Genomic DNA, 22815 nt, shown 5'->3' with positions numbered 1-22815 from the left:
TCTTAAAGGGACTTTGAGCAGCCTCAGACTGCTCCTTGAGCCTGTTGGAAGCCATCAGGAATGACCTGCCAGTTTAAACTCCGACTGCCTTCTTTGTAATAAGGTGGTCGGAGTTTAAAATGGACATTTGTGTACAGAGAGAAGGTACTCCTATTACAAGTAGACTTCCCTAGACGTCTTACAACCAGGATCTTGGAAAATCATTGCAAAAGTTGGCTAACTTTCAACAATGAAAGGATGTTCTCCATTGGCAAAAGGTGTCTGATGATTTCGTAGATTAGCGTGATATAATATTAAATGCGGTGGTTAAATGCTTACAGATGGATTGGCACTCTACCAAGAAAATGGTCCAGACAAGATTAGGGAAAGGCAATGTATGGTTTGATAGGGATTTTGGAGTTTTGAAAAGACAAATAAGAAAATGGGAGAGAACCCTTACGATATTCACCCTTCTTCTCAACACTAAAATTAAGTATGAAAAATATATATAAATAATAAGAAAAGCAAACATGAAGAAAATTGTTGGAAAAAATTGTTGGAAACAATTGTTGGAAGCGATTGAATTTTTTTTTTTTTGTTAAGTTTAGGCAACTGGTACAGGATGGATCAGGAAGGGAGGGAGTAAAAATGAGCTGTGTAATGAACGACAAGGCGTGGGTATCATATTTGGAAGAAATATATGGTACGATAGGAGGGAAAGAGCTAAGAGAGGAAAGATTTATAATAGTGGATGATATTTTGTCATTGTTCTCAGAAAAAAATATTGAGGACACCATTATGTCACTAAGATTAACCAAAGCATCAGATCCAGATAATTTCTCTGCCGTCATATTTAAAACAACTGTGGAGTGTTGGGTTCAATTTTATCAACTTTTATTTCATGGAATATTACGTATATGTCTGTTCTGCAGATAACTAGGTGGATGCAGGTAAAAGACCAATTTTTAAGAAGGATGATGCAAAAAACCCTAACATTACTGTGGTTTCAGCTATTTTGAAGAACTCCTTTTTTCATCAAATAAAATGAATGTACAGGCATAATGTGATTTTCCAAGGACTGGACAGTTAAGACAAAGTTCTTTTGGTTCCCCAGCAAACATCGAAAAAACTCAATCACAACTAAGGCTCCCAGCTTTCCTTTGTTACTGACTTTTTCAGATAAATACAGACAGAAAAACATTTATTTCCTTGTCTGTATTTATTTTTAAATGTGGATAAAAAAGGAAATTGGGTGCTTTTTGAGTGATTCTAAATTGACTTTTCCATGACAGCTAAGCCAATAACTGTGTGGATTGATAGATAAGGGGGTAAGAAAATGAAAGGAATTTTAGTAAAGAGGCTTAAACAGCAGTAGCTATGCACAAGTCAGATAATGAAATGTGCATATTTTCATATAAGGGCATTAATTTATCTTCTGAAGGTGTTTATTTCACTGAAACTTGGCAGGTATTCAAGCATGACTGCATATGTATTGGTTAAATAAATGTGGAAATATACCAGTTTCAGCTTGACTTTTTCCACAAAACCCATAATGATTATGGATAAATACAGATAAAGGTGACAAAAAAGTTATAAAAAAACAAATATGATAAAACCGGGAGCCCTAATCACAACTTAAGGGGGAACAGCGTTTACTAAGCAACTTGTACAACGCTGTACCTTTGCGACGCAACTTTTACAACGCAAGTCGTTACAACGACTTGCGCTGGGGGGCGCTCCAGGATAGGGAATAGTTTAATTTACTATCCAACTCCTTCCCTACTATCCACGGGGACTGGAGTTGCAATAGTAAATTAAACTATTCACTATCCAGCGCCCCCAACGCAAGTCGTTGTAACGACTTGCGTTGTAAAAGTTGCGTCGTAAAGGTATGCGTTGTAAATGCATGCGTGGTAACGACATACTTCCCAACTTAAGTCCTCATTTAATGTTTGAAGGAGTGGGAGAATGCTATAAAGTAGGGGTCCACATACCCTGCTAAACCACCATCCCACCGCATTCAGAGGTGATAGGTTAGCCTTAATTGACCCTCAGCTAGTTCTGCCAATAAAAACCAATAACACATTGTCCATCTGCAACAGGATCACCAGATCATGGTGCAAGTCCCGCCACCCTATGGAGCACAGGGAAACATGACCGATTTTCCCTGACTGTGTGCTCCATGAGAAACCTTGGGGTCATGGGCAGGAAATATATAGAATGACTCCCATGTTCAGGGAGAACGTTCCATGTGCTTGGGGACATTAATTTTTCTTTGTTTTGAGAAAACAAAACAAAAAATGTTTGCACAGCAACGCTTTAAACATGACTCCCGATTGGCAAACCTGCAGTGCTTTAAGGAGAGCCAATTCAACAGTTACTTCATTAAGAGCGCAGAGATCACTGATAAGCATGTAAATCTGTAATATAATCATTTGGTCCAAGTGCCTTCATGGAAGAGGCTATGTTCTCCTGTATCCTTCCCCCCATGGCAGACAGGCGGACTGTCTGTCAACGCCTAGATGACCGCTCCATCTTAATGCAATGTGGGAACTCTATCTTTTTTCTACGTAAAATGTACTTGATTTATGCAAGCAGAATCAGATAATATATGCTTTCATTTATGTATGCATTTGTTCATTTATATATATATATTTACTCAGGGGTAGCACATTGCATACCTGTCTCCGTTGAGTCACATAGCAGGAAATTAATCTGAGTGCATCCTGCAGAGTCACACTCGCCATCTTGATTGGGTCTAACTTTGACCCAGTGGCTATTCTGGATAGCTTGTTTTTCCTGGTGGTTGCTGCAACCAACATTTTAGATCTTCTGTTATGTCAACTATTCATCAAATGTATCTGAAACCCAATTGTGAATGAAGAAGGTGCAACTTGAATTCCACAAGGAACTCCATTTGTTTGCTACTCTCCTTTACCAATGCTTTCATGATATGATGGTACACTATGGACCCTTATTTACAGGCAATCTTTGAGTCAGTTAATGACTTCTCCCACTGTTCACCTCAGAGCCCAAGGAGATCATCTGCGGAGTTCCCAAGGGTAAACCCTCAGCCAGACCCTCTTCAACACTTACATAACCACCTTCACCGACACCGTCAGAGCACATAGTTTCAGCGTCATCTTCTACATCTACGACACACAGCTCATCCTCTCACTGTCCAAAGATCCCTCCACCACGAAAAACAACTTCCACATATGCATGATGAACGTCGCAAACTGGATGAAGGACAACTGTCTCAAACTCAACTCGGACACAACAGAAATCCTCATATTTATAAACAACACCTCGCCATGGAAAGGCATGTGGAGGCTGACAGAGCTCAGCACCCCCCTGCCCCCACATACCATGTACGCAATCATGGCATCATCTTATACAGCAAACTATCCATGATAAAAACAAATCAAAGCCGTCTCATCCGCCTGCTTTCTCACACTTAATTTGCCCTGAAAGATGTTCTGGTGGCTCCCAACAAACACGAGAAGGACCATCCAACAGGCATTAGTTACCAGTAGGCTGGACTATGGAAACACACGCTACGTGGGAATCATTGCGTAACTCATGAAAAGACGCCAAACCATACAGAACACAGGGGCAAGACTCGTACTGGACCTCCCCAGGAAGACCAACATCACACCATACCTCAAGAAGCTACACTGGCTCCCGATTCAGAAGAGACGCCAGTTGAAGATGGTGACCACGGACATGGCCCAGCATAATGTAGGACCAGTTCATATCAACAAAGGCCTCACCTTTCACCAACCAATGAGGCACCTTTGTTTGTCCTCCCTCTCTCTCACGGATACTCCTCCAATATGCCGAACCAACAAAGTAGGACGTTCCTTCTCACGTTCGGCAGCCAAGGCTTGGAACAACCTCCACCTGGACTACAGGACTGCTCCATCTCTCCAGCAATTTAGAAGACATGGATGTTCTGAGCGTTCCAAAACTCCACGCAGCATCAGATAGCTCCAGCACCTCAAGACCCTCACGGGCGATTTACCGTGGTCTATAAATGTTGCGATTGATTGATTCTTTGTAAGCAGGATTATGATCATATACTCCTTGACTTTGGCACTGCGTTCCCTTTGTTATCAGAAAGATGTGAGATGAGACAATTTACTCCATTATAAATATTATCAAAGAATAACAGGATGGATTAAATCCATTGGAGAACGGAATGGTGAGAGTTAATGGACACAGGATTCTTATCATGCCACTAGCTATGTGTTGCCCACTATCTTTCCACTAGAATTAAAAACACATTTTCTTTTTTTGTTATACAGCAGGAACATTGCCAAAGGCACATTAATGCGGAAAAAAATAACTAAAAACAATTTAGATAGTGGTAGAGACGACGTAAATGAAAATAAAATAAACAATGAGTTTTATCGTCAATGTAACACTTGTGCCAAACATTCAGCCTAAGAAAACAATTCACCGAACAATGCAGCTGTAGTTCTAAATGTTCAACGCTAAAATACATCTTTGTCACCACTTTTGAAGGTTAATGTAAATAGCTGCCAGCTTGAGCAGTTTGCTTAGTCAAACAAAAATGCAATAAATCTCACAATAATAAGTAATGTGGAAGAAAGCAAGAACACAATATATGGAGCTCATGTTAAACCCATGAATATTAAATCTCTCAGTGAAACTGCTTATTATAGGTAATCCTGCCATCCTTTAGCAGGTTGTTTACCAGGCTTACAGATAGTTTATCCACGTATGTAATTATGTTCATGCTACAGCAAGGAAGGAATCAGGCTTTTTTCTGACACACTCTTAGAGCACTTGTCCCTCCATATGTCCCTGCCTATGAACAGATGAGCCAGAACTATCGCTGGACTACAGTGTGCACGTGAAAAAAAGAAACTATTTAGTTGACATAGTTTGCCTTAATTGTTTTGCATTCTTGAGGAGTTTAAAAACGAAACAAACTGACATAGATGTATTTACACATAGATCTCCAAGTGTCTGATTCACAAATATTTTGCCAAGACTCAGTTTTGTACTCCTACTTGCCCCTACATTTCAGGTCTATTTTAGAACTACTGACTTCCTCCTGGAATTCAAGATTGAGGGGGTAATTTAAAAGCCCCTAGCGCCAACGGTAAGTCACTTTCAGTTTGGGAAAAAGTGAGGTACCAGAGACGCTAGGGGCGTGTAAATGAGACAGGTGTACTACCAGGCGCGCAACGCCCATTGGGCTGAAAGGGCTTCAGCCCCCACACCCTCGTTGGTTGAGTGTGGGACCACACACAGCTGCACTCGAGTACTTCACAGGTCTTTAAAAGACCATTTACTTGTTAATGAGGCTCTGCTGTTTTTTCATTCCTTCTTAGAGCCCCAGCATCTCCACTCTGACTATCGCTGGAAGAATTAGCCCCCTCGAAATCTTTAGTAGCCACCTCAAAATGTGGCTACAAAACTGAATTATAAAAAGATGGTTGGGTGAGGGAGAATTACATTACATCGCTGGGAGTGATTTAGCAAACGTTTCTGTAGCATATTCATAAATGATGCCACAGTTATGCAACCGTGTCTAGAGGAAACTGGAGTACATGACAGGAATCTTTAAAGTATGAAAAATCAGTTTTATGTAAAAAATGAATGACTGAATCCAGAATATCAACCACCCCTATATCACCATATATAATAACCCAGGGCGTATTTTGCGTAGTAGAGCTACGCAAAGTGCACTTCGCACTACGCGAGCTACGCGAACTGCGTAGTGCACTGTGCAAAATGCTGTTCGCACTGATTGCACAGTGCCGGATACTTGTCCGCACTGTGCAATCAGTGCAAACTGCATCTTGCACAGTACAAGCAGTAGTTTTCTGCCGCTCGAGTAGACTTCTACTCGAGCGGCAGCTTTCTTAATGCGGACTGGCAGTTTCTCTTAGCGAGCATACGCAACCACTTGCATTGAGAAACCTGACCTTTCTCGCGTTAAGAATCTCGCCGGAAGGTTTATTTTCCACGCTCACGATCGGCAACTTGATGTTGCAGATCGCGAACGAGGAAAAAGTCTGGCCGTGATGCCATTTTGCTTGCTTGCGGTCGACAACTTGACTTTGAGGACCGCGTGCAAGCAAAAAAATTACTGCCACGCTATGCGTGTTTGCACTGTGCTACGTGAAATTTACATAGTGCGAAGTAGCGCAAAATTCGCAAACTACGCGAGCGTAGCATAGTACTTCACCCAGGGTTAATATAGAGGTGAATATAGATTTACTCTTGCTAACATCTGCATATCCTGGTGAAATGCTCCCTGTCTAAAGTATAATTTCATTATTCTCCATCTGTGGCCATACCCACTTCGTCACTATGATGGGCACTGCAACCAGCCGTTTTGCCTCTCATTGGAGCTGTAATATTCGTAATTTGGAACCCCAAGGCCTCCTTTTGTTGATGGCAATTTAAGAGTGCTCAGCACAACCATCTTTCTTCCCTTGTTCCCTATTGGTGCAAGAGTAGGAAATCTAATTCCTGGAAATAAATCATAGGTCATTATAAGGAAGATTAGCGAAATAATAGAGCACTTGGAGTAGCATTATCATCTTGGATAGGAATACTTTTTCCATAGGGGTCAATGGTAGTGTCATATAGCTACTGTTTTTCTTTATAATGTGTTAAGTTAGCATAGGCTTATTAAATGTTTAAACGCCATTTTTCCTTTTGCTGCTTCTGCACACAACACTTAATTGTTGATTTAGCTTTCAACCTAGTAGCCCGTTGTGGTTTACATGAGAATAATATGTTATTGCTCTGATATCAGCTTTGCTTAGTAAACTATGTCTGTACAGTGAGTGCTGAAGCCTAGAAGATAACTCGACACAATTGTTGTGAAGTCTGATCTCCGCACCTTCATAGACATAACATAAGTGCAGCTCCTGCCAAATCCTGGCTTTAGGCGGGTTTTATATTGCTTTGCTTAGAGCACACATACACACTTGATGCCGTTCGCATGCAGAGAGAGCTGGTGGAAGCAGATGTGATCTCTTCATACTAGGATCTTGAGGTATGGGCCCGCCCTGCTAAAACCCAAAGAGACCTTCTTAGCTATTAATATAATATGCGAGTTAGGGAGGGTGAGAAATAGGTGTTGTTAAACCCTTATTCATTACAGCATATTAACATGCTGTCACCTTTTGATTTCTATGTACTAGTAACTATGCTGATAACTTTGCTTCTGATAATATGTTTCCTTGTATTATCTAAGATACTGCGTCTGAGAAAACGGCATTAGTAAATAAATATTTCAAATGTGCACGTGTCCTCATTTACTCCACGTTCTGGTTTGAAATGATTGTATAACGAAAGAGTGCTCATGTGTTCCACGTAACCTGAGGTATTGTAAGTTCATGTTCTGGTCTGTCTAAACATTGGGAGTTTGTTATGACCAATGAGACACTGTAGCTAGCCTGGTAAGGGGTTTTGGGTACTGAGGTGAGTTTTGGGTCACCCTAATTCACTGAGGTTCCAAATCTCGATGCACAGTTCTGTGGGAGAACGGAAACCCTTCTACATGGCGCCCATACGTTGGTGGTCTTATATCATGACACTCGAGTAGTATATCGTTCAAACCTTAACCCCTTCACTGTCGTTTCCGGAAAACGGTGGTGTCGGAAAAACCTACCTATTTTTGTAATAGGTCTTTTCAAGCTTGAATCTATCTAAAACGGTTTCTTTGAATTACTACCCAGTTGTGCTACAAAGTTTCCTTTGTTTTTCAGTAGTTCCGGTGTTTTCATGGCGCAGGCTGTGAACATCCCGCAGCATAGTCGCATTGTGGTGCGCAACCATTTACAGACTTTCCAGGTCCCTGTGGATGGCTTAGCTGTGATTTTAGTGGTGTGTGCAGATCCGGCGTACCCTTACGAACTGTTTTATTCGTGGGTAACGTTTCCGGTAGTGGACGCAAATTCTGGTGTGTTCCAGACCTACACACCCTCACCTGTACCGGCTGAATATACACCGTACAGGGCACTGGAAATACCTATTGATCATTGGCAGCATCGCGTTTGGTTTGATGGCGCCCTACCCCACTCTTTGTCCGCTGCGAGGTTGGGTCCTTTGTCCATTCCAGGCACAAATTGGCCTGCATTGGGTGGATTCACCCCGCACCCGAATCACGGCGCTTGTCCCCTAGCGGATATTCGCAGACTACATGTTGTTTCGATTGCCGTGATTCGTGCATTAGTGCAATACATAGGTCGACATCTCCCGGGTGGTCTCCCGGGGGGTCCGGCTGTTCAGACGGAACATGGCGGTTTAAAGCTTAATCCGGCTATGGTCAATTCGGTTTTTGGTAAGCTCCCCGATGATAAAGATGAATTCCCTTTCTGGCTTGCCGAGAAATTTGACCAACTGGAAGCTGTGTTTCCGAATTCTACTCCTGCTGATAAACATAGAATGTTGACGATTACTTTGCCTAAGGATTTAACTCCTGAACTCGTTGACTGTGAAAGTTGGGGAAAAACTTTTGCAGCTGTTTATGCGAGGTGTTTCGGCACCCCGTCTATGTCCGTACTGCCTACGATCGTTAAACGTGTTCAGGATGATCACGGACCGGAAGCAGCGGTTGAATTGGGTATGCGCCTGTGTGGTTCTTTTGAGATTGTTAGCGATCTCATACTCTCCAATATAAAGGGAGATGCGGTCAACTTTCAGGTGTCGAATGCTTTGGCTGCTCTACCCGATGCCGAAAAACCCCGACAGTTGGCGAAGATAGTTGTGGCCGCATATAAAACTATAGGTCGCACAAGTAAAGGTCTGAAGTATTTTGCTATCAAGGAGAAAAAACAACCACAAGGGCAGTCTGCTGAGGCAGATGTCCAGCCCAAGTCCAAGAAACAGAATTGGCCCAAAAAACAGAAACAGGGGAAGCAACAACAGCAGACTCAGGGTTCTTATCCTGCGCCACAAGTTTCTGCGCCGACAGAGAGAGTTTATGACTTGCGCGATCGCGCGATGATTAAATCACCTGATCGATTTCAGGTTTCTGATCAACGCTCTCCTCGTTCCTTTCAGGATTCATTGGCCCCGAAGACCGGTGGAGGAGGAGGCGGAAGGGGACGTGGTGGCCAACAAGGACGTGGCCAGCCCCGCCAGACAGACGGCGCAGGGAAGCAGGAGGATTCTACGCCAAAGAGACCGCAGTTTGCGAAAAAGAAAGTCGCAGCCTTAACAGCGCATCGATATGCCACAGACAGTGAGAACGCGGCTTCGGAATCTGACGTGGGCTCTGACCTTGCTGGACAGCGCGGCGGAGATTACCATAGTGAGAGAGGCGCTGCAACCACTACTGAGGGTGACAGCGACTGATGTCTACGTTGTAATAGAAACAGCCGATACAAGACTTGCTCCCCCTGATAGACTTTATGAAATTGTCCTGTTAATAGAAGGTGACATACAACGTACCATCAAAGCGGTATTTTGGGAAAATCTTTCGTCTACGTATGATATTTTGCTTTCGGAGGCTGACTGGCCCCCACCTTTTGTGCTCGCGGCGCCGCGAGGGGAGGAGGTGATCCTCCCCAGTTTCGCGAACACTGTCTCGAAAGAGCATGTGCAGCATTTTGCAGAAGAGTGGGCTCGGGCTCTCGCACCGGCTCTGTACCGTAACCAATGTGGTTGGGATAAATTATCCCCGTGCCACGAAATTCCCTTGCGGTCTCAGCCGCAGCCTCAACCTCAATATCCCATTCGGCGTGAAGCCAAGGCTTCCGTTGCGGAAATCCTTGAACAATTGGAATATCAGGGAGTTATTGAAACTTGTGTGTCACCGATGAATAATCCTCTTTTTACTGTGACCAAGCCTGACGGATCGTATCGTTTGGTATTGGATTACCGGCATTTGAACTCGCATTGCCGTAACTGTGCAGTACAGAATACTCACGGCTCTGCCCTAGTGGATAGTCTAGTGCGTAAGCGTTTTAAAACAACGCTTGACATATCCAACGGTTTCTATGCCCACAGATTGGATAGCTTCAGCTCCCAATGGACCAGTTTTACATGCGCTGGGGTCCAAAAACAATTCCGGCATCTCCCAGTGGGCTACAAGAATAGTCCTGGTATATTTACCGCCCGCATAGTCTCTCTTTTGGAGAGGATCGACCCAGATGCTTGCTCGTATGTGGATGACATATATCTCATGGACGACGAAATTTGGGAGCATCTGTGTCGTGTAAATTCGATTATTTGTACCTTTGCAGACATGGGTTACAAATTTAACTTTGCAAAATCGCACATTGCTGAGTACACAGTGTTGTTCCTGGGCTATGAGATCAACAATGAAGGTAGAGGTTTGGCTCCTCACTTCTTGAAGAAATGCGCACAGTTGCGCGCTCCTACAACACTGAAAAAATGACAGTCTTTACTGGGCTTTTTAAATTTCGGGAGAACTTACATTCCGGAATATGCCCAGCGTATCAAGCCTTTGTATGCTTTGATACAACCAACTTTTTCCAAATCATGCTGGCTGCTTGAGCACTCGGCCATCTTGCAATCCTTGCAGGCTGATCTGCTCGCTTCTAAATTTTTACTGACTCGTGATAACCACACCAACCTGGTAATAAGAATAATTCCTGGGACAGTGGGTTTCACGTACCTCACTTTTAATGAAGGAGACACAGTACCTATTGCTTACAAGTCACACTTGTACACTTCGGCTGAGATGCGGTTTCCCACTGTGGAAAAAGGTTTTAACAGCTGTGCAGATGGCGATTCTTAAGGAACGAGCTCTGTCACAGGGGAAACGCATGTTGGTTGTTACACCCTGTCCTCATTTGGAGGCAGTCACGAAAGCCAGTGTACCAAATTCAAAAGCTTTGCACCCTCGGTGAATTCAATGGGCTGCGTCCTTGACGTCCACCGATGTCACGTTTATTTTTTATGCCTCATTGCGGTCGCAAGAGTACTTGCAATATGAATTTGTTCATCCTGCTCCTCTAGCTATGCCGCCTTTGGAGGACTTCCATTGCATCATTTACACTGATGGTTCGGCGAAGGTTGCGCATGGCTCTAAACACGCCTACGTTTCCGCATGCGCCATTGTGGTCGGTGCCATGGTGAACGATGAGTTCCAGTCCAAGGTAGTACACACGCAGCCGCTAGGGGACTGCACCGCACAATTGGCAGAGCTTCGTGCTCTCTTACTAGCGTTGGAGTACGCAGATCCTAGTGTAACTACTCTTATTGTGAGTGATTCTTACTACTGTGTCCAGTCTTACAACGAAAACTTGTTCTTTTGGATTCAGAATGATTTTCGGGATTCCAAGGGTAGCACAATAAAACACAAGATGATCTGGGTTCGAGTGGCGGAGCTTAAGGCTACGTTGCTACTCGTTTTTGTGATTCATACTCTCGGCCATCAGCGTGTTGGAGTCCACGCTGTCGGTAACTCTGGTGACATCTTGGCGGCTGTTGCTGCCACTGAGAAGGGAGGTAAACATCCTACGGGGTTCCCTTCGAAGTACACATACCACTTAAGTCCCGAAACGGTTCCTATTGTGAAAATTCCTGATGTTGGAGAACGTTTGATTCCCAACTCGGATCGCAGGGCTGACTTGATTACAGCGGCGCATGAAGGTGTGGCGTCTGCGCATGCGGGCGTCTCGGCCACTGTAACTCAATTACAACAGCGTTTCTGGTGGCGGGGGCTGTACAAACAGACGCGAGATTATGTCCTTCAATGTGACATTTGCCAGCAGATTAAACCTTCGACTGCTGCGCGTCCGCCACAGACACAGTTGTACATTTCTAATAAACCGCTAGGTTGTGTTTATTTTGATCACTGCGGTCCTTTTTCCTCTGATACTGCGTATAAGTACATCTTAGTAGCAGTTGATTCATGCACACGCTTTGTGTGGGTCTGGCCCCATCGCAGCGCTGATTCACGGACTGTCATTAGAGATTTGCGTATCTTTGTAGGGATTTTTGCCTGTGGTACCTTCCATTCGGATCAGGGTCCGGCTTTCGCCTCTAAGGCGTATAAGGATGCCATGACTTCGATGGGGGTCCAAGTCAAGTTTTCGTCTCCCTACAGACCTGAGGGTAATAGTGTAGTGGAGCGAATGAACCGTGATTTAAAGCAATCTTTGAAAGCTCGAGTTATAGGCACTGGCAGAAACTGTCTGGCCCACCTCAATGGCGTGCAGCGTGCTCTTAATAATCTCCCTAGAAGGTCTCTGGGTGGGCGGACCCCATACGAAATGCTCTTTGGCATCAAGATGTACGTCCCTGACCTTGACGGTCTAGACTGCGTGGCTCGCGCCACAACCTTTGACTTAGATGAACATTGCTATGTTTTACAGGATCTACAAAAGGCCAGAGACAGTCTTGCAAAGGAACATTTGCCCTCCACATCGGATGTTGCGTTGCAGATCCCGGTAGTCGGCTGGCTACCCCAAGTTGGAGAACTGGTTCGAGAGAAGATTGATAACAAGAAGGAGTTTGGTTCATCCTATCGCGCTCCGGTTCCTGTGCTTGGAGTGAAGGGCAAAAGAACAGTCTTTTTACCACCACTTCCTGGTCGTAAGGAAAACAGGTTTATCTCAATTGACAATGTCAAGATACACAGAGTGGCCGATTCTTCTTAGCATGACACCGGCGGTTTCTTGTCCTTCCATTTTGAGAAATTCAGTTTTGCCCACTGCTTCTAATCATGAAACTGAAGTGCCCACGAATTACCTGCAATTTCCAGTCCTTTAATAAGTACTTTGCCCGGTACAGACCATGATGAAATAGACTATACTTACCCCACTGACTTGTCCATGCCTGACCTGCAAGCACGTTTGACCACAGAATCCAGATTTTCTTTTGACACTGTTTCCAATGCTTCGTTTTGCAGTTTATGCCAGCCTATTTAAAAAACATTTTTTGATTCCCCCTTGGACATATGTTTGGCTGGTGCTTTTTTCAGTTTACCTTTTTATGTCAATTGGTTTTGTGTTTTATTTTTTCCGAATTATGAATGGACACTATGTCGAGGAAAGAACATGCATTCGACATCTAAATGGAACTTTGGCCCCCCTTTCCTCATCACATTCTGCACACAGATTGAAAAGAGACTTGACATTTGTTAACATCACTGCTTGGCCTGTCCTTGATGGGATAGTGTGGGATGCCGTTAGGTTTCAAATTCATGGCCCTACCGAGGTTGTTAATGTCCCTAATATGCTTAGAGTCAATATGGGAGATGTCGTGAATCGAGACATACGTTCTGATGATTGGGATGTTCAGGCCGTAGAGTCCTTGTTTTCTGATTTGAAATACTATGCTGCCTTTGATGCGGAAGATTTGTACTTAGAATCTGCTAATTATGGTGAATTGTTTTGCTTTCAACATTTTGGCAATCACTTCTTACATAAAACAACGTCCAGAAGGAATACTGTAAATTATACACAATGGGAGCATTGCCCAGCTCCTAAACAAGGCAGTTCAAGTACTTTTTTTAAAAAGTACACTTATTTTACTGACTTCAATCAGTCTAATCCCGAGTCCTTTTATTTCAAAATGACACAGAAGCCTATGTCCAAGGTTAGACTTACCGATACCAAATTATTTTACTCGAAGTCCTTTCTTGATCAGCTAGCTGTTGGCGGCTATGAATTATGGAAGGAAACTATTGACTTAAAATCTGTTTGGGGTTCTAAAAGCTGGCAGGTACAAGGCACTGAGGCTTTGCACCGTGCTTGTCTCATCCCGAATCAAATGTTGTTTTTGAATTCCTCTATTTCACAGACAACATGCTTTGGATTGGCTACTTCTAAAAAATTGAATACTCCAACCATCCCTGAGTTAGAAGAATATTCTGGCTGGAGTAATAATACTCAGTTTTCGATTAGGGACTTGCAAACCCTGTTGCTGAATTCATCCTTTAACATATCAAGTATGGATCCAAAAGGTTGGCTGATGTGGCACAGGAGTGCTGGTTCATGCCAGCACCGTTTTCTAGGTTTATCTGATGGCTTTACACAGGTCAGACCTGATCCACGTTTTGAAACTGAACATTCTGTCACAACTTACCCTGTGGGCAAATTATGTCAAAATTAGCTGAAACATTCTAAATTGTCTGCAGTTAAATTACATCTTGCAAAGCTGAATGATGATGTAGATTTAAATGATTTCATAAAAGGCCCGGCTAGTGGTAGATCAAAAAGATGGATATATGCTGTTTACAATGAAATCTGGAAGACATCCCAGATTGAAGCAGCGACACGCCTTAGAGCTATAGATCAAGCCAATCTAGAAAAAGTGCTTGCTGTGGTAGATAATAGTATTTACATGCTTTCTTCCCGCATTTACCCTTTAGATAATATTGTGTCTTCTGTAGTGGATATTGTGCATGATGAAGTGTCTGTGTTGTACCATGGTCAGAATCAATTACGTTCTATCATGCAATTTGCATGGACCCTTCAAACACTTAAATCTGGCAAGGTGCCATGGACCTACATGAATGTTTCTTCTCTCTTTGCCCCCTTTAATTTGACTGACAAGCAGCGCTTGCTTTCCATGCGAGATGCTTCATTTTCTATGTTACATATTGAGAGATTGGAGTCCTTGCCTTTTTCTGTGGCAGAGGCCAGCGCTGCAACGTGGCTTATCCACGGTTTGATAACATTACCTTTTGCTTTGTATAAATTTACAAATTGTATGAGATATGTTGCCATAGGTCGCTATGAGCCCTTAGGTAGTGCGTTTCTCCATGAAGTCTGGTCCCTTCCTTTCACTTATAGATGTTTGAAAGACAGACAGGAGGTTTATCTGAATGGGGAGGAGTGTACAGAAACACCAGATCACCTGCTAATGTGTAGGCACATACAATTGCACGGTTCTTGTAACCAGGACCGGCCAAACTTAGCCTGTGTTTTAAAAGGGACTCCAGTTCCTGCAATCACCCCGACTTTTACCTTGCTGGGAAACGGAAGTTATTTACTTTTAAATAATGAAGATTGTTGGGGGGTAATTAAAGGTGTTGCTTATGTGGTAACCGTAACTGAGCGTGTAGTTTGCTGCAGAAATCTTCTGTACCCACCCACACATGAAAATAGGGATGTTTCCATCTGACCACGCATCCCAACCTTGACAGCAGAGTTCAACGGCATGAGCAGAATAAGAGCTCTATTGTCCCAGAAAGAAGTGGCCTTGAGTTCGGCTCGGGAAACTTTCGTGCTTCACATAGCTAACACCCGGACTGAGGTTCAGGCCCTTTTAAATACTGATTTACCGTTGCATTTCAGCGAGATGGTTCATTCTATCTTTAACGCGTCCTCCACAACTGGGCTGGCGCATTTTTTTAAAACTGTTAGCAGTGGTCTTGTAACTTCATTTGAAAAAATATTTGGAGTCATCCCTGCTTTCTTCCATTCCATTTTTTCGAGTTTGTTTGGTGGATTCCCGGTTTTACTGGCACTGGCGGCAGGCGTTCTGGTGGTTGTTTGCTTCCTTAAATATGGATGCCCCACATGTGGAAGGAGCCGCCCAGCCCCTTCTGGCGCTATTTCGAAACCGGATGCTTGAATATTATGGCACGCTGCCGCTTGCGATTTTAAGCACGGCATATGGATTATCGTTTCGATTTTCCTTCTTCACCTGTGTCCAGCCTGTGTTTCATTGCCTAAGCTGTGATTTTGACTGGGCCATTGATTTGTGTCTCTGCGGACCAGTTTCTCCTGACGTCGACTTTATTCAACTGATGAGTCCCATCGTTACTCACGAGTTGGTTTGTACTGGCGAAAGGATTATGGCCTTGGCAGCGATGCATGGACTAATGGGTCCTTGGAACATTCTCGCAGCAGCGCAAGATTTCTTGGCACTGAGCTTTCTTGAGAACCCACCGAGTTGTCCTCTGATGGTAATAGAGGCTCCGGTACTGGGAGAACATGTTTGTTCTTTTCCTCTTTTGAATTGGATGGCTGAACTGTTTTCGGATGAAGACGGTGATTTCATGCTGGAGGCTGTTGCTGCATATTTTGCATATTCGGTCTGCCCTTGAATACCTTTATTGATTTATGATGATGACACCTTTTTCTTTGCATTTTTTCACCTCCCAGTCCTATTGACTTGAGTGCTGTTGAATACTAAAATTGACATTTTGACTTTTTGATTTGGTTCATGTAGTCTTTTCCATCACTTATTATGATTATAACGTTGTTCATAGTTCTTGAACTCTGCTCTCATGAAGTTGCCCTTATCTTATCTTATCCGTGCTCGGATCATGGGGGGGTGTCATATAGCTACTGTTTTTCTTTATAATGTGTTAAGTTAGCATAGGCTTATTAAATGATTAAACACCATTTTTCCTTTTGCTGCTTCTGCACACACTTAATTGTTGATTTAGCTTTCAACCTAGTAGCCATTTGTGGTTTACATGAGAATAATATGTTATTGCTCTGATATCAGCTTTGCTTAGTAAACTATGTCTGTACAGTGAGTGCTGAAGCCTAGAAGATAACTCGACACAATTGTTGTGAAGTCTGATCTCCGCACCTTCATAGACATAACATAAGTGCAGCTGCTGCCAAATCCTGGCTTTAGGCGGGTTTTATATTGCTTTGCTTAGAGCACACATACACACTTAGTGCCGTTCGCATGCAGAGAGAGCTGGTGGAAGCAGATGTGATCTCTTCATACTAGGATCTTGAGGTATGGGCCCGCCCTGCTAAAACCCAAAGAGACCTTCCTAGCTATTAATATAATATGCGAGTTAGGGAGGGTGAGAAATAGGTGTTGTTAAACCCTTATTCATTACAGCATGTTAACATGCTGTCACCTTTTGCTTTCTATGGACTAGTAACTATGCTGATAACTTTGCTTCTGATAATATGTTTCCTTGTATTATCTAAGATACTGCATCTGAGAAAACGGCATTAGTAAATAAATATTTCAAATGTGCACGTGTCCTCATTTACTCCACGTTCTGGTTTGAAATGATTGTATAACGAAAGAGTGCTCATGTGTTCCACGTAACCTGAGGTATTGTAAGTTCATGTTCTGGTTTGTCTAAACATTGGGAGTTTGTTATGACCAATGAGACACTGTAGCTAGCCTGGTAAGGGGTTTTGGGTACTGAGGTGAGTTTTGGGTCACCCTAATTCACTGAGGTTCCAAATCTCGATGCACAGTTCTGTCGGAGAACGGAAACCCTGCTACAGTAGTTTCGTTCAGAAATCAGCACTATTCTTCTGATCACTCTGCCTATGTTAGCCTTGATAATGCTCAAAGTGTTGTGGTAATGGTAAATGCCTAATTTTTTGAATTAATGTTGATCCAACCTCAGCAGCGTACCCAAGGCAGTGATCAGGTTGACAATGTCAGCTGGTCTGATGCGAAATACGCATGTCTTATCCCAGTTGGTTTTAAGACCAGATACAGGATTGAACTCATCTAGTAATATGATTGCATGATTCAGGCCCTGTGCAATAGACAAAAACATTATACATATATAATGCTTTATATGTTCTGTCCCTGCTACTCTTATACCCAGTCAACTGCTCTCTCTGTGAAACAAGTCACCAGAGTTTCCATTGCTAAAACAAACAACGGGGGATAGGGGACAACCCTGTTTCATATCTCTTTGACTCGTTATCGGTTTTGAGATGGTGCTCCCTGTTTTCACTCTTGCCAGTGTATTTGTGTATAGTATTTTGTTCCACAAGAGTATCATATCCCCAGGTTCCATTTTCCACGGGACCACAATCAAGTATTCCCAATGGATCGTATTAAAGGCTTGTCGCTTTTCCACTAAGACCACCACAGGTTTCGTGTTTCTCTCTCTGTTAGAGCTTAGGATATACTACAGTAGTCTGATGTTAGGCGATATATTTCGACCCGGCACAAACCTGCTCTGGCACAGGGGGATAAGTCCTGGTAACACTTTTAGGTGGCATGTGGCTGTAATTTTACAAAAAATTTTCTAATTAACGTTTAACATTGACAATGGCCTATATGCTCCTGCATTCCACGTGTCCAACCTTGGCTTTGGTATGGGTATTAGCAATGCTTCTATCATTGTCCTTGGTAATTCTCTTACTGCTAACACTGAGCATAATGCTGTCTAGTAGTAATGGAATATGCTGTTTATGTGGAGCTGACTAAACCTGATACATCCAGTAGCATTTGAGATCTGTGTGATAGATGGCATCTTGTGTTTCTGCATGATAGGCCAGGCTAGGATCTTACTCACCTTGTCACTACTGTCACGTCTCCTGGCCATATAGTTTTTATAATCGTGGCATTTTAATTGTGGCATTAACATGGCATGTCGGCATGTCGTTCTTTCTTGTGGCCAAGATCTCTTTTAACAGCCTCTAATGTGAGGGCTAACTAATCTAATATTTGCAACCTGTCTTCAACCAACTGAATTTCCATCTCAAGGCCCTTCTGACCCCTTAAGTCGTCTTGATGGATGCCCCCCTCAACACTACCCTAATGAATTTCCACTCATTTATAATTAGTGCAGTACCCTTGTTTTCTTGGAAGTACTATTTTTGTATGTACTTATTGTATCCCTAAAACAAGAGACTTCCAATGCTATCACCTGCAATAGCTTGGTTGGTATGGCTGTTCTGTTGCTGACTTGCCATGTCATATGTAAAAGCATCAAGCTGTGGTGCGAATAAGCTCTGCTGAGATTATCAACTTGTTTTTCCCTGCTATTCCAAAGTATCTTATCAAGTCTAACCTGCAAGTCATGCATGGTGGAGTAGAAGGAGTACTCAGTGGCAACGAGTGGGCAACGTGCCATGCAACCACCAATGCCCTCTGGACCCTCCATGCTGTTGTGTATGGTTGATAAGATCTGTCTTTATGGATATCCTCTACCCCACTATATTATTGGCCCAAGATTATGGGTGAGTCTGCAAAATGTGTTATGTTCGTTGTGAGGGCATTGAGGAAGTCTCCCTCCTCAATACTAGGAACATATATATTTGTCATTAGGTTCTCCACTCCATCTAGCCTTTTCAATAGTAATACATAATGGCCTACTAGTTCTATGGACTGCTATCTTAGTTTGAACAGGATCCCAGGTTTAGTTCAGACCAATGCACCCCTCAAAAATCCTGAATATGTGGTACAGAAGTACTGCCATCTCCAACCCCTGCTGATTCAAACGCTCTCAGCTGCAGACAAATATGTTGCTCAAGTTAGGTGCTTTATCCACCCCCTACATCTTAAGTATGTGTGTATGTTATGACTTTTTGGGTTCTTGTTCAGTCCTCTGAAAGTTCAAGGCAGTGAATGAATGAATGAATGAAGGAACATTTATAAAGCGTGTGGTTACCCAGGGGCATCCTAGCGCTGTAAACTGTAAGGAGATTAAGGAAAGAGAAATGTTTTCAGAAGTTTTGTGAACTTGAGGTAATCAGGTTCAGAGCGTATGTGGAGGGGGAGACTGTTCCAAAGTTTGGATGCATTGTATGTAAACAGTCGGCCTCCCCTACATCACGTTTAATCTTGGGAACTAAGATTAAACCTTTGTTCTCAGATCTAAGGGCTCTGTTGAGTACATATGGTTGAATCCAGGGACGGATCAGAGGCAGGCCCTTTCCAGAAAATGACTTAAAGGCCTCACATTGAATTCTTTCCTGGACAGGGAGTGAATACAGGGTAACGAGAGCGGATGTTGCAGAGGATCATCTATTAATTTTCAGCAGCATGCGGACTAACAGTTCTGTACTATTTGAAGTCTTTTGATGGTGACCTGGGGGGCTCCTAGGTAAATGGGATTGTCATAATCGAGTTGTGATAGGACAAGGGCTTGTACCAGAAGCCGTCTAGCAGCAAAAGGGAGCACGGGGAGTAACTTTCGAAACATTCTTAGAAGACCATAGCAACTCGCTGCCACTATGCGTGATTGTTCTTTAAAATCAAGATTACCGTCAAGCCAGACTCCTAGAACGGGAGGGGCAAGGCAGCTAGGCCAGAGGTGGTCTATGTTTGGGGGTGCAGACTTCCCTAAAAACAGGAGTTCGGTCTTTGATCCGTTGAGTTTCAAGAAGGAATCACTCACCCAATTAAAGACTTTCTCAAGGCATGTGGCAACATCAGGGTCAAGGTGGTTAAATTGCTTCAAGGAGATGAGTAACTGAGTGTTGTTGGCGTATGTGATGATCTGTTCATCAAATGGGCATACCGTTTCAGCCAGCGAGCTCAAATAGACATTGAACATCGTGGGGCTAAGGGAAGATTTGAATTTGAATTTAAAAACATTTATTGAGCGAGCTTATACCCAGCGGTTTCATGGCGCTATAGGAGCTAATACTAGCAGCAGCAGCAAGAGGGGCAGGTTAGGCAGCAAAAGCTCTGGAGAAAAGGAAGGTTTTCAGATTCTTCCGGAACTCTAAATAGGAGGTTGCAGACCTAAGTGTCATGGGGAGGGAGTTCCAGAAGGCAGGTGCAAGAACCGCGAATTTCGCCCCACCTGCTTTCTTTTTCTTGAAGCGAGGTGTGACCAGGAGTGCCATGTGGGTGGAGTTCTCTGCCCGGCAGATAGGGTTTGATGGCTGAGCATATAAACTCGGGGGCAGTGCCCATCCTGGCCTGGAAGGTGAGGCAGCCTAGTTTGAATAAGGCCCGTTCCCTCACGGGTAGCCAGTGCAATGATTTCAGCAGTGGGGTTGCTCGGTGGAATTTGGGCAACCCATGGATTAGGCGTGCAGCCTGATTTTGCACTAGCTGCAAACGGTGTATGGCATAGGCCGGTGCGCCGTTATAGATTATGTTCCCATAATCAAGGCGCGAGAGCACCATTGCCATCACAATTATTTTCAGTGCCGGGAGGGAGAAAAAGCGGGATATCTTCCAAATTATCCGGAGGGAAAAAAACAAGAGGAAATCACCGAACTGACCTGGGGGTTTACAGATAGTTGGGAATTAAGAAAGATCCCAAGGGTTTTGACTTTAGGAACCGGGCGGGGGGGGGCACCGAGTGAAAGGGGCCAGAACGAGGGGGACCAGGGACTGCAACCACCTCCTGTCAAGACCAACTCTGTCTTGTCAGGGTTGAGTTTATGGTGGTTGCAGTTCATCCAGTCTTGGATGAATAACATAACGGTTTGAAAATTCTGAACAGAGGAGGGGGAGTGAGAGAGGTTAAAGATAAGCTGGAGGTCATCGGCGTAATTAAACACCGTGACCTCGAGCTGCTGCAATGAAGAAATAAGGGGATAGATGTATAAATTAAACAAAAGAGGGGATAAAGAAGAGCCCTGGGGGACGCCGCACTCCACCTTTCGTGAGGAGGCAGTGAAACCAGCGAGCTGAACGGCCTGTGCCCTATCGCACAGGAAGGAATTGAGCCAGGAGAGGGCAGAGCCCTCTATGCCCGCCGCCCTGACACGAGTGAGAAGAATGGAGTGATCCACCGTGTCAAAAGCAGCGGACAGGTCCAAGAGAACAAGGGCTTGCGGAAGGTTGGTGTCAATACCCTCGCGGAGTACATCCATCACTGAGATCACTACCTTCTCTGTGGAGTGTAGAGGTCGGAAGCCCGCCTGGCAAGGGGAGAGGCAGGGATTTGCCTCCACATAAGTGCTCAGGGTAGTCGTGACATGGGTTTCTAAGACCTTTCCCAAATAGGGCAAGAGGGAAATGGGACGGTAATTAGCTGGGGACAAGGGATCAGCGCCAGTTTTTTTTAAGATCGGGATGATGACTGCTGATTTGTGAAAAGAGGGAACCACACCATTACTTAGTGAGTCGTTAAGAAGCGTGAGGGGAGGGATAGGACAGGCCGAGGAGATCTCTCTTAAAACATGGGCGGGACCAAAATCCAAGGGGGAGCCCGACTTCACCCGCCGGAGCAGAGGGAGGAGTGAGTCCTTGGTCAGCAGGGGGATGCTAGCCAGTTTGGAAGTAGAGGGAGGAGGGGACGGGTTAACAAAGGTAAGCGAGGGAGGAGGTATATTAATTTTTATCTGTGCGACTTTCTCAATGAAAAATTCATTTGGCGAATCGCAGAGATGTTGAGAGGGAGGGACTGTTGTTGTAACTCTATCGGATGCTGCCAATTCGTGGACGGTGGCAAAGATCTCTTTGGATTGGGACTCTGCCGCTAAAATCCTTCCTGAGTAGTATTCTGTTTTAGCCTCAAGAATGGCTTTTTTATAAGTCTGTAAGGCAGTATGGTATGCGGATTTCAGTAAAGGGCTGTAGGCTCTCCTCCAGGCTCTCTCAGCTCTCCGTGCAGCTAGTTTTTTCACCTTAAGGTCAGAATGGAACCACCTATTAGCTGCATGGGCTCGCTTAACCGTAATCCGCCTCAAAGGAGCGAATTTGTCGCCCGATTGAATCAGCCAATTATTGATGAATTCCAATTGGACTGGGGCTGCAAGGCCTGAGAGATCAGGGCTGGACTCGGACAAGGACGAGCAAAGGGAGGGCATATCGGCTTTGCCCCATTTCCTGATCCAGGTGTTCTTGGAGAGCGGGGGCTTAACCTCAGGAGAAAAGGAAATGAGGGAATGGTCCGACCAAGGGCAGGGAGAGATGGTGGGGGGAGTTGTGGGAACATTTAGGGCCCAGATTTGGTCCAGTGTATGACCATGAGTGTGAGTGGGGCTATGGATGTGAGGTACAAAATTGAGGCTAATCATGAGGTCAGTGAAATCTTTAGAATGAGACGTTTCGGCAGGGTCGTTAGGCCAATAATTAAAGTCCCCTAGGACTAAGACTGACGAGTTATTTATCGCCAGAGCAGCCATGAGATCTTGGAAGCTAGAAATGAAAGATGAAGTAAGTTGAGGGGGGCGGTAGACAAGGACACAGGTCAAAGGGGTTTGGTATGAGGTCGAACGCTCTACCAAGTAG

This window comes from Lissotriton helveticus, chromosome 10 (genome assembly GCF_964261635.1).
Source record: "Lissotriton helveticus chromosome 10, aLisHel1.1, whole genome shotgun sequence".
NCBI classification, from domain to species: domain Eukaryota; kingdom Metazoa; phylum Chordata; class Amphibia; order Caudata; family Salamandridae; genus Lissotriton; species Lissotriton helveticus.
The sequence above is the reverse complement of the archived record's forward strand: the minus strand, read 5'-3'. Positions refer to the sequence as shown.